Source organism: Tenebrio molitor, chromosome 4 (assembly GCF_963966145.1).
Source record: "Tenebrio molitor chromosome 4, icTenMoli1.1, whole genome shotgun sequence".
NCBI classification, from domain to species: domain Eukaryota; kingdom Metazoa; phylum Arthropoda; class Insecta; order Coleoptera; family Tenebrionidae; genus Tenebrio; species Tenebrio molitor.
This window is the reverse complement of record NC_091049.1, coordinates 27,813,732-27,826,111: the sequence shown is the minus strand read 5'-3', so window position 1 is coordinate 27,826,111 and position 12,380 is coordinate 27,813,732. Positions and strand designations below refer to the sequence as shown.

The following is a 12,380-nucleotide window of genomic DNA, read 5'->3' as shown; positions in this document are numbered from 1 at the left end:
TTCTCGGCCCAGATGTGTTGTGGAATTGTACCGAAGTGGAGCTTCGCCCAGAAGTGATCTTTATCTAACCGTTTCTGGTGGAATTATCGTTTTTTTCCTAGCTGAGGTTCAGGTTTTACTTAATTATGGTCCGTTCTAATTATGGTTTACCGGATATTTCGACAAACTGAAATTAATCATTGCAGACTCGGGTTCTTTTACCGTCAGCCGTCATTATGCCTGTCATATTTTTTGAAAATCTTAAATATAGAAACGTGTCCCGAGGGAGCGCTTAAAAAATTCTTCGCATTTTTTCACCGCTATTTACACGCAATTGCGTCGGGATTCTTTAATATTTTCTCACTAGTGAGGAAATAATATTTTCTCACTAGTGAGCAAAGTGAATGTTTTGAGAGTTTGTGAATAGAGGGCGCCAAATATGTTGTACTGAAAGTTTTTTTAATCCGTTTTTAAAATACTTTAATAATTGTGAAAAAAGCAGATTATATCATCAAGAGTAGAAGTGAGTTTTTTTGTGCTCAGCTCAGAGATTGAAGACCGAGGCGAAGTCGAGGCCGCAACTGGGCGACGTACAAAAAGACCTTCATTTCATAATTTTTAACTCACCCTGTATACAATAATGAACCGAGCTCGTTTTCACGAGAATAAAAATGTAATTTGTAAATTTTTCGTCACAATCGTATCGATAGCTAATTTATCTTACTCCGGAGCCAATGTCAAGGTTTTCCTACCAACGACACCAACTCCAATTAATTATCACCAACAATCATACAAACTTGAAATCCAATGTCACATGATTTATACATTCCTTAATCCAATTTTTACAATACCTTATCAGTGAAACGATCTGCGTTATCACGAGTGTCTGGCTATTATTTATTTAAACAGTGAGTCGACAAAAAAAATTGCACGTCCCGCGATAATTTCTCCCTAGTTGTGGCCACGCCACTGGCGCACCCTCATCCCCGGCAAATATGGAAAGCGTAATCGCGTCGCATTAAGCCTCTCCTCCGGCGGAGTCTGTCCCACTTCCGGTTTGATTAACCCTTTTACGCACACACATCTGTAATGGTCGAAAAAACTTATCCCGAAATAAAAAATTTATAAAATAGACCATATGTCGGCGTGTTCCCTCAGGAACGGGAATAAGTGGTTTTATTTTTAAATTTGTGCATACGACGCGCACTCATCCACCGATGATTCTCTTCTAACCTCGCCTCCGAGACGATGATAACCTTGACGTGAGGAATTATCATATTTTTTGCAAAATTTATAAAATTACACACCGAATCGTCTGCTAGATTAGATAAAATCCAAACAATATTGAGTCGATTCGGGAGATTCTCGCCCAAAAAGATCGAGATCGGACCACTCGAAACTTGTTTCCGAATTGGGTTTGCCAAATTTGTGAAAATTCAGACGATCGCGATAATTCGAGAGAATTCCGCGCGATTTTTCGAGTCGTGCTGGTGCTGTGCAAGGGTGATGAGTGGTGGATGTGCCGCGGTGAGTATTAATATCGACGATTTATGCTTAATGGGGTTGGGGGAGGCGACGGAATAAATCTAAGCTCGATCGGGTAAAAATAAACCTGAACTTATGATGAGGCAGCGGAAGTATCACGATTGTGGTGGCTCGATGGAAATTCTGGAAAGTCGTGCTTTTCTATTTTGCTAAGTCGATTCGGCGTCAGTTTGTGCCAAAAACGACAATCTTATCAAGGTTGGAGTGGCGCGAGATGAACTGGAGGCGATATCCCACGAAAATTCAATAGGGTTTAGATGTGGACTGATATCAGTTCGTTCACGATCCTAACCGCATCAAAGTAGTTTCTGATTGCTAAATTTGGTGTCGTTTTTAATGTGCCTCGATCTAGTTCTGAATAATGAATAGTTGCTATTATTATTGTTATTAATTTGAGTAAAACACTATTTATTGAAGAATTAAATTAAAATTTTGCTTTAAAATATCGAATGAAACTAATTTCAACAGGTCAGATATCTAATCGTAAGTCTTTAATTTTTTAATTAAGTACTTTGTCAACTTTTGGTTTTATCAGAAATTAATTTTGTTCGTTTATCTTCAATTCAAATGTCATAGCCGATATTGAGAAATTAATATTATTTGATATTTAAAAAAAAAATTAGCAATAGGGAACAAGATCTGAAATCTTATTTTATTCTTATACTCGTATATTTTCAAAAAAATATGTGAACGAGTATTCTCAAAATATTTCTACTTTAGAAAGTAGGAAATCTCCAAACAGAAATTTTAATTAATGTATTTTTGTATGTCTATACATTATCTATTTTCTGTTTTCCAAAAAATTTAATTTTTAATTTTCTAGAATTTTCAATACATACATAGATACATATTTACATATATTTTTTTAGTTTTATTATTTTTCCGATAAATTTGTTTAACTAATAAATAATTATAATGATAATAGGGAAAATACAACCTATTGGATTGGCAGCTCTGTATCTAAGTCAATCTAATAGAAATATCATGCGGTAGGTATCGCTCCAAGTAATCAGGCACTCAACTTTGCCTCGTGCCTGAACCTAGTTATCGCGCTGTAAAATACACCTACCGCACTCTAATATAAATAAGTATTAATTAATCAATAGTTCTCACCTTACGCCTCATCGGAATCATATTTTTTTTTTTCAAGCGAAAATTTCTAGAAAAGGCAATCATATTTTTAAAACTAGTAAAAATTTTCAAAAAGCGTGGTGGCAATTTAAAGCTCCATCACGAATAGGACTAGGTGGAAAATCTTGACAGAAAAAGAATCCTTGTTCTTTTTTATACAAATCTGATTTTTTTTAAATGTTTTTATCATTTTACCAAGAAATGAAAATTAGTCACATTTTTATAAAAAAATAAAAGTTCTCCGAATCACGTAGATCGTAGATTTATAGATAATAGCGTCATTTTAAGTCTATCAGTGCAATCAATTTTTCGATATCCGACCAGGTGGGGAAGAATCGACGGTAACGCTATTTCTCAGGAACCATGGAGGCTTTTTGAGGCTTTGTCACGATCGAACCAGCAAGGCTATGTTAAAAACAGTCCCAGAAGCGGATTTCCCGTTCTTTTCTACATAAGTGTGAATTTTTTTGGAATTTTTGAAACCCCCATAAATTAGTGGTGATCGGTCAAATGAGGTGGTGTCCACAGAGGGACAAAATGTAAACAGTCGATCAGAAAAAATTGATTTGTTGCCATACTCCAAATTGGACCTCATTGTCGTATTTTCAACACTAAACTACGTCAGGGTGTCAAATTTCCCCGAAAAATCTGGACGGATAACGGATTTTTGGGTCGTTTTGGGTGGAAATCGATATTACTGGAAATTTTCGAAAAATTCTAAAAAAAATAAAAATTCCACAATCAGAATGGTTTGTCATTTTTTGGGTAATGGGGCCATTTTGAATCGATTAGTGTAGTCAGTTTTTGAATATTCTGCTCGACAGGGTAAGAATCGAGCGTGATACTAGTTTTCAAAAATCTTGGGGGCAATTTGAAGCTTCCTCACAGTGTCAAAAATAGCGATAGAGGCGCATTTTTAATTCTTTTCTATATTAGTGTGAATTTTTTGGGATTTTGTTGAGCTTCCATAAGCGCGTGTGGTCCATCAAAGGTGATGTCTGAAAAGGGGTGAAAAGACGGTTACAAAAAAAAATTGTCCCCGTACGTTTTTTTGCGCCAAAATAGCTTTTCTGTCAAATTTCCTGAAAACATTTTGAAATCGAAAAAATTGAAAAGCATTTCACCGTTTATTATTATTATTATTATTCAAACAAATCAAATGTCAATTTAAGTTAAAACTTCAATATTTTAAAGGACCTCAAAATAATATTTTCAAATAGATTTTCCATAATTTTAAAATAGGTCAAATCTAGCCTTAAAAAAAAAGCTATTTTACAGCGCTCAAACTAATCAAAGCCTCGGCTTCGCCTCGAGCCTGAAACCTAGATTTCGCGCTGTAAAATACTCCTACCGTACTCTAATGTAAATATGTAACTATTCCATAATGTCTAAATCAATTAAATTAATTAATACGGCATGTTTTACTCAGTTCTACGGATTTATTTATTTTTTTAGTAATTTCTGTACTTTTTTCACTTCTGAAGAAGGCATTTTTATGTCATTTTTGTTTTGATAACAATTCTTCAATTTTTTCTTTACTATATTTTCTATTAAGTAATTTTGCTTTTATGATTCTCGCCTACAAGTCTCTGCTTTTTTAAATTTTGCATACATTTTGAAACTTGGGGGAGTAATTTATATTTTAACGTTATATGGTTTTTTGTTTCCCTTTTCTGTTGTTATTTCTGATAATTTTATGTGATTTGAATATACATACTTACTTTTCTGTTACGACAATAATCATATTCACCTATTTCTTTTGAATAAGTTTTATCTGAAAATTATTTTTATTCTTCATTTTTGTTCTAACTGTTCTTTTTATTTGTGTGACATACTCGTACCAGTGCAGTGCAAAAACGTACTAGTTTCAATTCTTTTTTGACAAAGTAAACCAACTGGAATTTTTCGTAATACTTTGTTTTGGTTTTTCTAAGAAGTAAATTCTTTCAATAATTCCAAATTTTATTTTTTTTTTTTTTTTTTGGAAAAATATGTAGAACCAATCCCATCCAAGTGAAAGAGTGAAAGAGAAATGAAAGAAATGATGAAGAGCCTGGGAAAGTATGTGAGCAAAAAAAAACTGGAAGGGAATATTCAGAGAACCAAACTCAAAAATTACGAACCAGTATTCACATTTTGAAGTTTTTTGAAAATTTTTGGATCCATTCTGTTAAGTTCAAACATTTTTTTCACTACGCAAAAGCGCAAACTCTTGTTCGCTGCTTAAGCACAATAAAATAACAAACGTCAAAAATTATTTCCATTTCAGAATTTTTCAAAAACTGTTCTCTTTCGTCCAACAGCTTTCGAAATCCTCAAAAATTCTTCAATCTGTTTCTTTTTTGTAATCCTGTAATTCTTACTTCATTATTTTGTAACAGCATAAAATTAAAAAAAATCTCGTTGTAATCTACTATATAATGTATTTCTACACTCAAATGCGTAGATGACGACATCGCAAGTACCAAATTTAATATTACTTATCAAAGTAATTAATCCAAACACTTAATAAACATTCTAGAGAATAGCGATAACAAATTATGTGATAATGTGTCGACAGTTAAATGAAACAAAATACATAATCCAATCAAACCACCTTCTCTAAATTCTCTAAAATCTTTTCCAAGATTCTTTCTTATTATTTGTGAAGATTTGTCCAATTTGCACCAAGAATTTGCCTATATTTGCTCCACTCGGGACAACGAGAGTGTCGCAAACCGAGCCCTGCGGGACCCCCACACCCAGTCCCGCAAAGTACTCATCGAGCCGGCCCTGGACGAATCTATGATGATCACGGTCGTCGATATAGATATCATTGCGGCCTAGTTGGGACGGGACCGGTCATTATCGTTATTACGGTTTCGTATCTGAACGCGGCCACAAATAACTAAAACAATAGGAACAGAAGAATGGCCAGAACCGGTTCCGACGATATATACCTATTATAATTGTTGGAGAAAAATGCCTCGGATGTGGTCTTATATAAAACTGAAAACATAGATTATCAACTGCGGTACTTAACGTACTGGTTCTGGGTTGGAGCGTGGCGTTGCACAACGGAGGAGGTCGGGTGCATTCTGTAATGCTTATATCATGGCCCGTATGCACTCATTTGCATACCGGGTGACAGCAATTAATTTTACCCACTTATCGATCAAGTACTGATTAATTTGGAAGTGGCGTGTTTGTCATCGCTTCTCGTACCTGCTCGTCCCAAAACCAATTGATCAATAACGACCCAAAAAAATCGTGTTGGACGCTTTTTGCTGCACCAAGGTAGTACCGCAAGTGCAATCAGTACATTTGCGTCGAGAAATCAGTGAAGGTACCACCACACCCCTTGGAACACGTCAGGAAATAATATTTTTGTTTGGTGGTGAAAATGACCCGGTGGTACCTGCGGTACTGCAAGTTGATACTTTTCTTTCCAACGAGTCCGCATTTGATTTTTTTTTAATTTGGACGCCTCACTAATTTCTTACCTGGTCGATTACGGATAAAATTGGAATAACAGAGGTCCAAAACTGGGCCACTGCGGCACTCCAGATTGTACGAATTGTCCTTTTGTTTACAAAACTAATCTGGTTTGTGAATAATGTGATTAAATGTCTAAAAATATTTTCCAGACCTGAACTTTGAATACTTTTCGTGACATTCTGCAGTTATGAAAGACAATTTTGTCGTTATCGTGACTGGATAAAAATGACATTGACCTTGCTCAATTTTGATCGTATTCCAAAAATGTGAAAGTGGTCACAATTTGACGCCAAGTTTGGGGCATTCTGGGTGATTATCTGCACCGAATGTGCAATTTGGATTTTTGCAATTCAGAAGCAATTCCCTCGTTTTATTATGCACGGTTTTGGTTAGCTGTGACTATATACAGTAAACACGACATATCTGTACCTCGTAAAATTTTATGGCTGGTAGCATATCAGGAGTATTGTAATGAACTATAATCTCATTATTCGTGTGGGTCGAAAGGGGAAAAGTCCTGAGCAAAAAGTTTCTCACTGCAATGGTTGTCACAAAATCGAAAAAAAAATTGTGAATTGGGCCCATGTGTGTTGGAAGTAAAATCTCTAGCGAACCGTTGATCGTGATAGTGTGCTTGACCAAAACTGACTAATAGTTTGACGTTTTGGATGCGATAGCATCGTTTTAAATTACCTATTGTCTTGGTAATGTCTTGACAAAATATTTAATTGGTGTACATACCTACGACAATTCAACGCTTGGATTGTCTAGTTATCTGTGATTTCTTACGATACCTCATAAAGACTGGAAATGTTTCCAAAAAAAATTTTTTTATTTCTGAAAAAAATTATTTCCAAAAATTTTTTCAACGATTTTCGTCGTTGCAAACATTTTTTTGTGGAGCAACCAAAATGTGGAAAGCAAATATTATTGTGTTTGTCTTTTCGGAGAAATATTTATTTTCAAAAGATAAGCATTTGAATCAATTCTAGATACAAATCGCTAAATTTGGAGGAAAAATAAACAAAAAATTATTAGGAATTTAATTATTGAATGAAAACAATATTTTTTTTATTGTTCACTTACTTTTAATTTTTATAAACAATTTGTTAATAATAATGCATAAATATTTGTTTTTTCCTTTAAAAAATATTTAGTATAGAAATTTAAACAATTAATTTAACATAAAAGAAATTTATAAAGCAACAAAAAGTGAAGATTTCGTTTTAATTTTTTTCTGATGTCTTGATTTTGTCTCTAATAGAAATGGTAAAAAAGATTAGGTAATTATTCTCTACGTTTATCTCAAATCCATCTTAATTGTTTATAAGATTGTCGCTCTGAAGCAGTTTACGATATGAAAAAATGTATAGAACAAAAAATGCTTATCTACTTATTTATTATTTTTTCTACATTTTTTCGATATCTCCAATATTTCTATAGATATTTAAGTGTTTGCAGTATTTGGTAAACTAAAAATGAACATTAGGCTCTAGCCAAGTTTAATTTACAAATATGTATCTTGAGAAATAATGGAGATATCGAGAAAATGGAAGAAAAATTTTATTCAGCAAATAAAAAAATGAACATTTTTGTTTTATAAATTTTATCATGTTTTGAACAGTTTCCGCATTGCAAGCTTGACAATAAAAAAAACCGGATTAAACAGTTATTGGTGTACAAGACCAAAAGTGCATTTTTTCGTCCGAGTTTGAGTTTTCTCGCCGAGGCGCAGCCGAGGCTTAACAGGCGAGGACAAAAGGCACTTTATAGCAGAGGTGCACATTAAATTTTTTAAGTGATCACACGAACTACAAAGCAAAAGACGTCATTGGAAAAATTACACATTCATTTATAACCCTAGGGAGCATTTAAATAAAAAACGAGATATTTTGAAAAAAAAAATTCGTTGAATAGAAAAAATCATTTAAAACCGAATCTTGTTTTTAGTTCTATTAAAAAACTTATCAAAAGATTTTAGAAAATTTTTGCGAATTTTGCCAAATGTAGCGAAAAGTTTCATAAATTGACGAGTTTTCCATTGGTTAAAATTAACAAACGTATTTCAGGTACACCCTGTATACATTAAAAAAAAAATACGTCCGGAATGGACAAACATTTGTTGTAACATTTTTTGTAACAAATTGTTTATAAAACCATTTAACAACAAAGAAAACAAAAATTGTTGCATCTTTGGAAATAATAAGCAATAAAATTCATAGTATGTACATATATTTTTTTATTTTCCTTAACTAAATAAATAACTAAAATTTGATGATTTTCATTTGTTATACAGGGTGTCGCAAAATTAACGTATTCCAAATCGGGGGTCTTGTAGGAAAAAATCTCAGGAATCTCGAAAAAATAAAATAAAAAATATAGGGGGGGTCTTTGCAAAGATATATGGTTGACATTCATTTTGAAATATGGTGAGGATGATTATGTAAAATATTAAAATATAAATGAAGACATTTCTTGAAAAAACAGCTTTATTTCGAAAAAATAAAAGTACGTACTTAGAAAGGTGAAAATCTAAAAATTATATTTGTCAAAATAAGAAAAACCTGTATATTTTAACAAACATACAGAAGTGATTAGAGAAAATGTTTGAAACGATGTTCCCTTTGCATTGAATTCTTCTATTTAAACTATTATTAGAGGTGTTGGATTCTCTCGTGGTCTGCGACCTTGGAAATATCTGCGCGAAAGCGGTGCGATAACCAGTGAAACACCTGTAAATGAAAACTGAAATCGTCGACGAAAACGAATGAAGATGTTTTCCGGTCAGTTTGCGCACATATGACTCACAGCCCATGATAAAATCCAAGACCTCTAAAAACACCCAGGTCGCACATTTCTTGCTTTGTTGCACCTCTTGCAAATTGTTAATCGGATTTATAAATGGGGAACAAAAAGAAATCAAGAGGAGTCAAGTCAGGCGATGGATTTGGCCACTTATCAGTCACTCCTCTAAATCGTTAATGCCGTGCCGTGTGAGCAGTAGCCAAATCTTGTTAGCTCCACACCATCCAGTGGAGTTATAATTCAAGAACAAATCTTATGATATCTTTGAGCTTTAATAGTTTTATTAAAGAATATCACGCCAATTGTTCTCCTTCCGGACATTGCAACCCAAACACCAATTTTGCTTGGACGCGTGGGCACTTTAATAACATTGTAGGATTATGTACTCTATGATTCACCGGAAAGGTGAAACCAAGCTTCATCACAAAAAAAAAAATGTCTCGTATGTCACCATTAGGTAATTTGTAGATTCGTGAATCAAAAAGAAGCGGTAGGGGTTGTTGAAGCGAGGAATATTTGTATTTGATTGACAGGAAAGTGAAAATGGGACGAAAAAGGGTTAGGTATTGGTGATTTTTGATTGATAACAAAACTGTGTTATGATGTAAGTTTGTTTTATAAATTGCGCACCACTGTTGTTGTAGAAAAGGTCGTTTGGCGTAAGGTAATTTTTGAAAAAAGAGAAAAACGTGTGAACCCCGGGCGGTCCGAATTTTTCTCTTGGGGCCGTTAAGATAAGTTCCCAACCGTCCGTCTAATTAAAAGTTAAAGGAAAATCATGATCGTTTCCAGCCAGAGAGCCAGAGTACACGCATCTCTGCTCGCTTTAATGTTTCCCAGTAACTATGAATAAATTTAGCATTAGCATTATCTGGCCGGTCGGGGAAAAAAGGCCGTGGGTCGGGGGCAGCGGGGGCCGTTCTCAATTAACTCCGATATTATTACATCCATAAATCTATTTTTTGCCGGCGGAATCGCGCCGGAATCACGAAAATTGAATGAAAAATACCCCACCGAATGCTATCACGTACCACATAAATATAGAGTAGAATTTTTAAAAATCGAATTCCGAAATTATAGTCCCGGACAGCCATAAAAATCGAAACCACGACACAGACAACAACGAAAAAACCACCATCCTCTCCATAATCAGATACATATTTGACGGAGGAACAGGTTAGAGTCGTTATTAATGTTCGATGTTCAATTATTTTTTCAGATGTTTCACGGGGAAAACAAAAGAAGGCGCGCGGCCCGCCGACCGCCTTATTACGTCGCAGTGGGCGATGCTCCGTTCAGGATTTTCGGACACCCTCCCGGCCCTCCTCGCCCCACACACAAAAAAAATATAAATCGTGAAAGCTTTTAGTGATGGAGAAACGCGTACACATGTTCGGATTCTTGAATTCGAGACGTTTCGCCTAGTCATCATCACGGAACGATTAACGAGAATCTCAGCTAATTATGGCCCCGGGAACAACTCCAAAAATGCTGCCTCAAATCACCCCAAAAACACGCTCGCCGCGCTCGTTCGGGGCTGTTTTGTCGTACCCACCATTTTTACTTTCTCAAGGTCACTCCGCCATTTTGAATGAAGTATTTAACTCGTAAATCGTACTATTGTGCTTTGGAAAAAGGGACAATCTTCACTGTAGCCACTTGGAAAAAGCTTCGTATTTGCGCGTGGTACCACAAAATTGCTACAAAATGTTGGTGGTACCGAGAGTCGGCGGCGGTAAGAAGTTCTCCATTATGGACCAACAAAGTAAAAAATCCAAAAATATTACAGATTGTAACTTTTTTGTCGATTATGGCAGTACCAAAATTATGGTACCGGAGTCTATACAACCATGCCCAGACAAAGAACCTCTTCGTGCTGACACAACCAGAGCTATTAATTGTTCAGATGAAGAAATCTTAGGTCGTACTTGAAGGTACCTTGCAATTCTAGACAATTATAACATACGCAGATAAAGATTAAGACCAGTAAAGTCCTCTTCAAACTATTGTATTAACTTGAGCACAACCTCAGATTCTTGGAACGAATAAATGTTTTACCAATTCAAACCTTCTGATGGTACCGCATCCAAGAAATTATTACACATTCTGACAGAACCTAATCTCTTCTGGACCCACAAACTCGTACACTACCTAAATATCCTGCTGAAGAAATACTGATAGTTATCGTTATTGTTTGGGTACCATCCAGTACCCCAAGAAACTATACTAGAAACACTTTTCCATAGTTTCAACGAACTGACCGGCTTCTTTTGTGTTTCGCATTGGTAAAATTAAAATCTGATCAAAAATAGTACTGGTTGTTTTTAGCCCAAAATGTCGTAGTACCACGCAAAAAGTGTAAAAGCTGCACTACTCATCTTGGTACCGAGAGTACCGAATCAGTTAAAGACTTGTGGTGTCAGTACCGTAGCACTGAATCATTTATTTCAAAGGTAGTACCTAAATTGGTAGTCTAAAAAGCGCACAGGACTACATCAGGTCTTCTTAAAGACATCGGTGGATATTTCAGGGCTTAGCGATGACAAAATTGCGTTTTAATCATTTCACACAATATGAGTACCTCAAACAGGTTTGATTTATTTATCATAGTACCACGCAAAAAGTATAAACGCCACACTACTCATCTTGGTACGGAGAGTACCGAATCAGTTAAAGACTTGTGTTGTCAGTACCGTCGTACTGAATCATTTATCTCAAAGTAGTACCTAAATTTGCTAGTCCTAAAAGCGCACAGGACCATATCATGTCTTCTTTAGGACATCGGGGCTTATCGATGACAAAATTGCGTTTTAATTATTTCACAGACACGAGTACCTAAAACACCACACACACAGTACCACGCCAAAAGTATGAACGCCACACTACTTATCTTGGTACGGAAAGTACCGAATCAATTAAAGACTTGTGTGGTCAGTACGTTATATACATCCAACCATTTATCGTACCATCTCGGTGGTACCTAAATTTGCTAGTTCAAAAAACGCACAGAACCACATCAGATCATCTGTGGATGATATTTCAGGGGTTATCGATGACAAAAGTGCGTTTTAATCACACAGTACTCGTACCGGAGTACCTCGAACCCGTTTGATTTATTTCCGCAAACACAATTATCTCACTTTCAGCCAGATTACGCGTTTTACAGTGTACTACACGCGGGAGGAATGCGAGAAATTCCCGAAAATCGGCGCCGGACAATGCTTCTAAATGGAGGAAATATGTTCTGGTACCCCGACCGGGGGATTTTTTTCTGTTCACAATGAAGTTGTTTTGTGGTCGGATGGATGGTCGGGCTTTGTGTCGGGCCAGGCAACGGAACAGAAAGAGACAGATGGTGGGTCGACGTGACCCGAGAACCATCCGGAATTTGTTTTATTTAAAATTCGAGGCTTATCTGTTTTACTAAGTTCATTTGTCTTTTT

General features: G+C 35.4%; 1 protein-coding gene across 1 annotated transcript in view; it reads left to right on the top strand.

Moving 5' to 3' along the window:
* Window positions 1-1,376: 1,376 nt before the first annotated feature.
* LOC138130039 (zinc finger protein castor homolog 1-like) overlaps window positions 1,377-12,380 on the top strand; it is a 144,804-nt gene continuing 133,800 nt past the window's right edge. The window contains exon 1 of the mRNA XM_069046405.1: window positions 1,377-1,506. The gene's annotated coding sequence lies outside the window, so the exon portion shown is untranslated. The remainder of the gene's footprint in view (window positions 1,507-12,380) is intronic.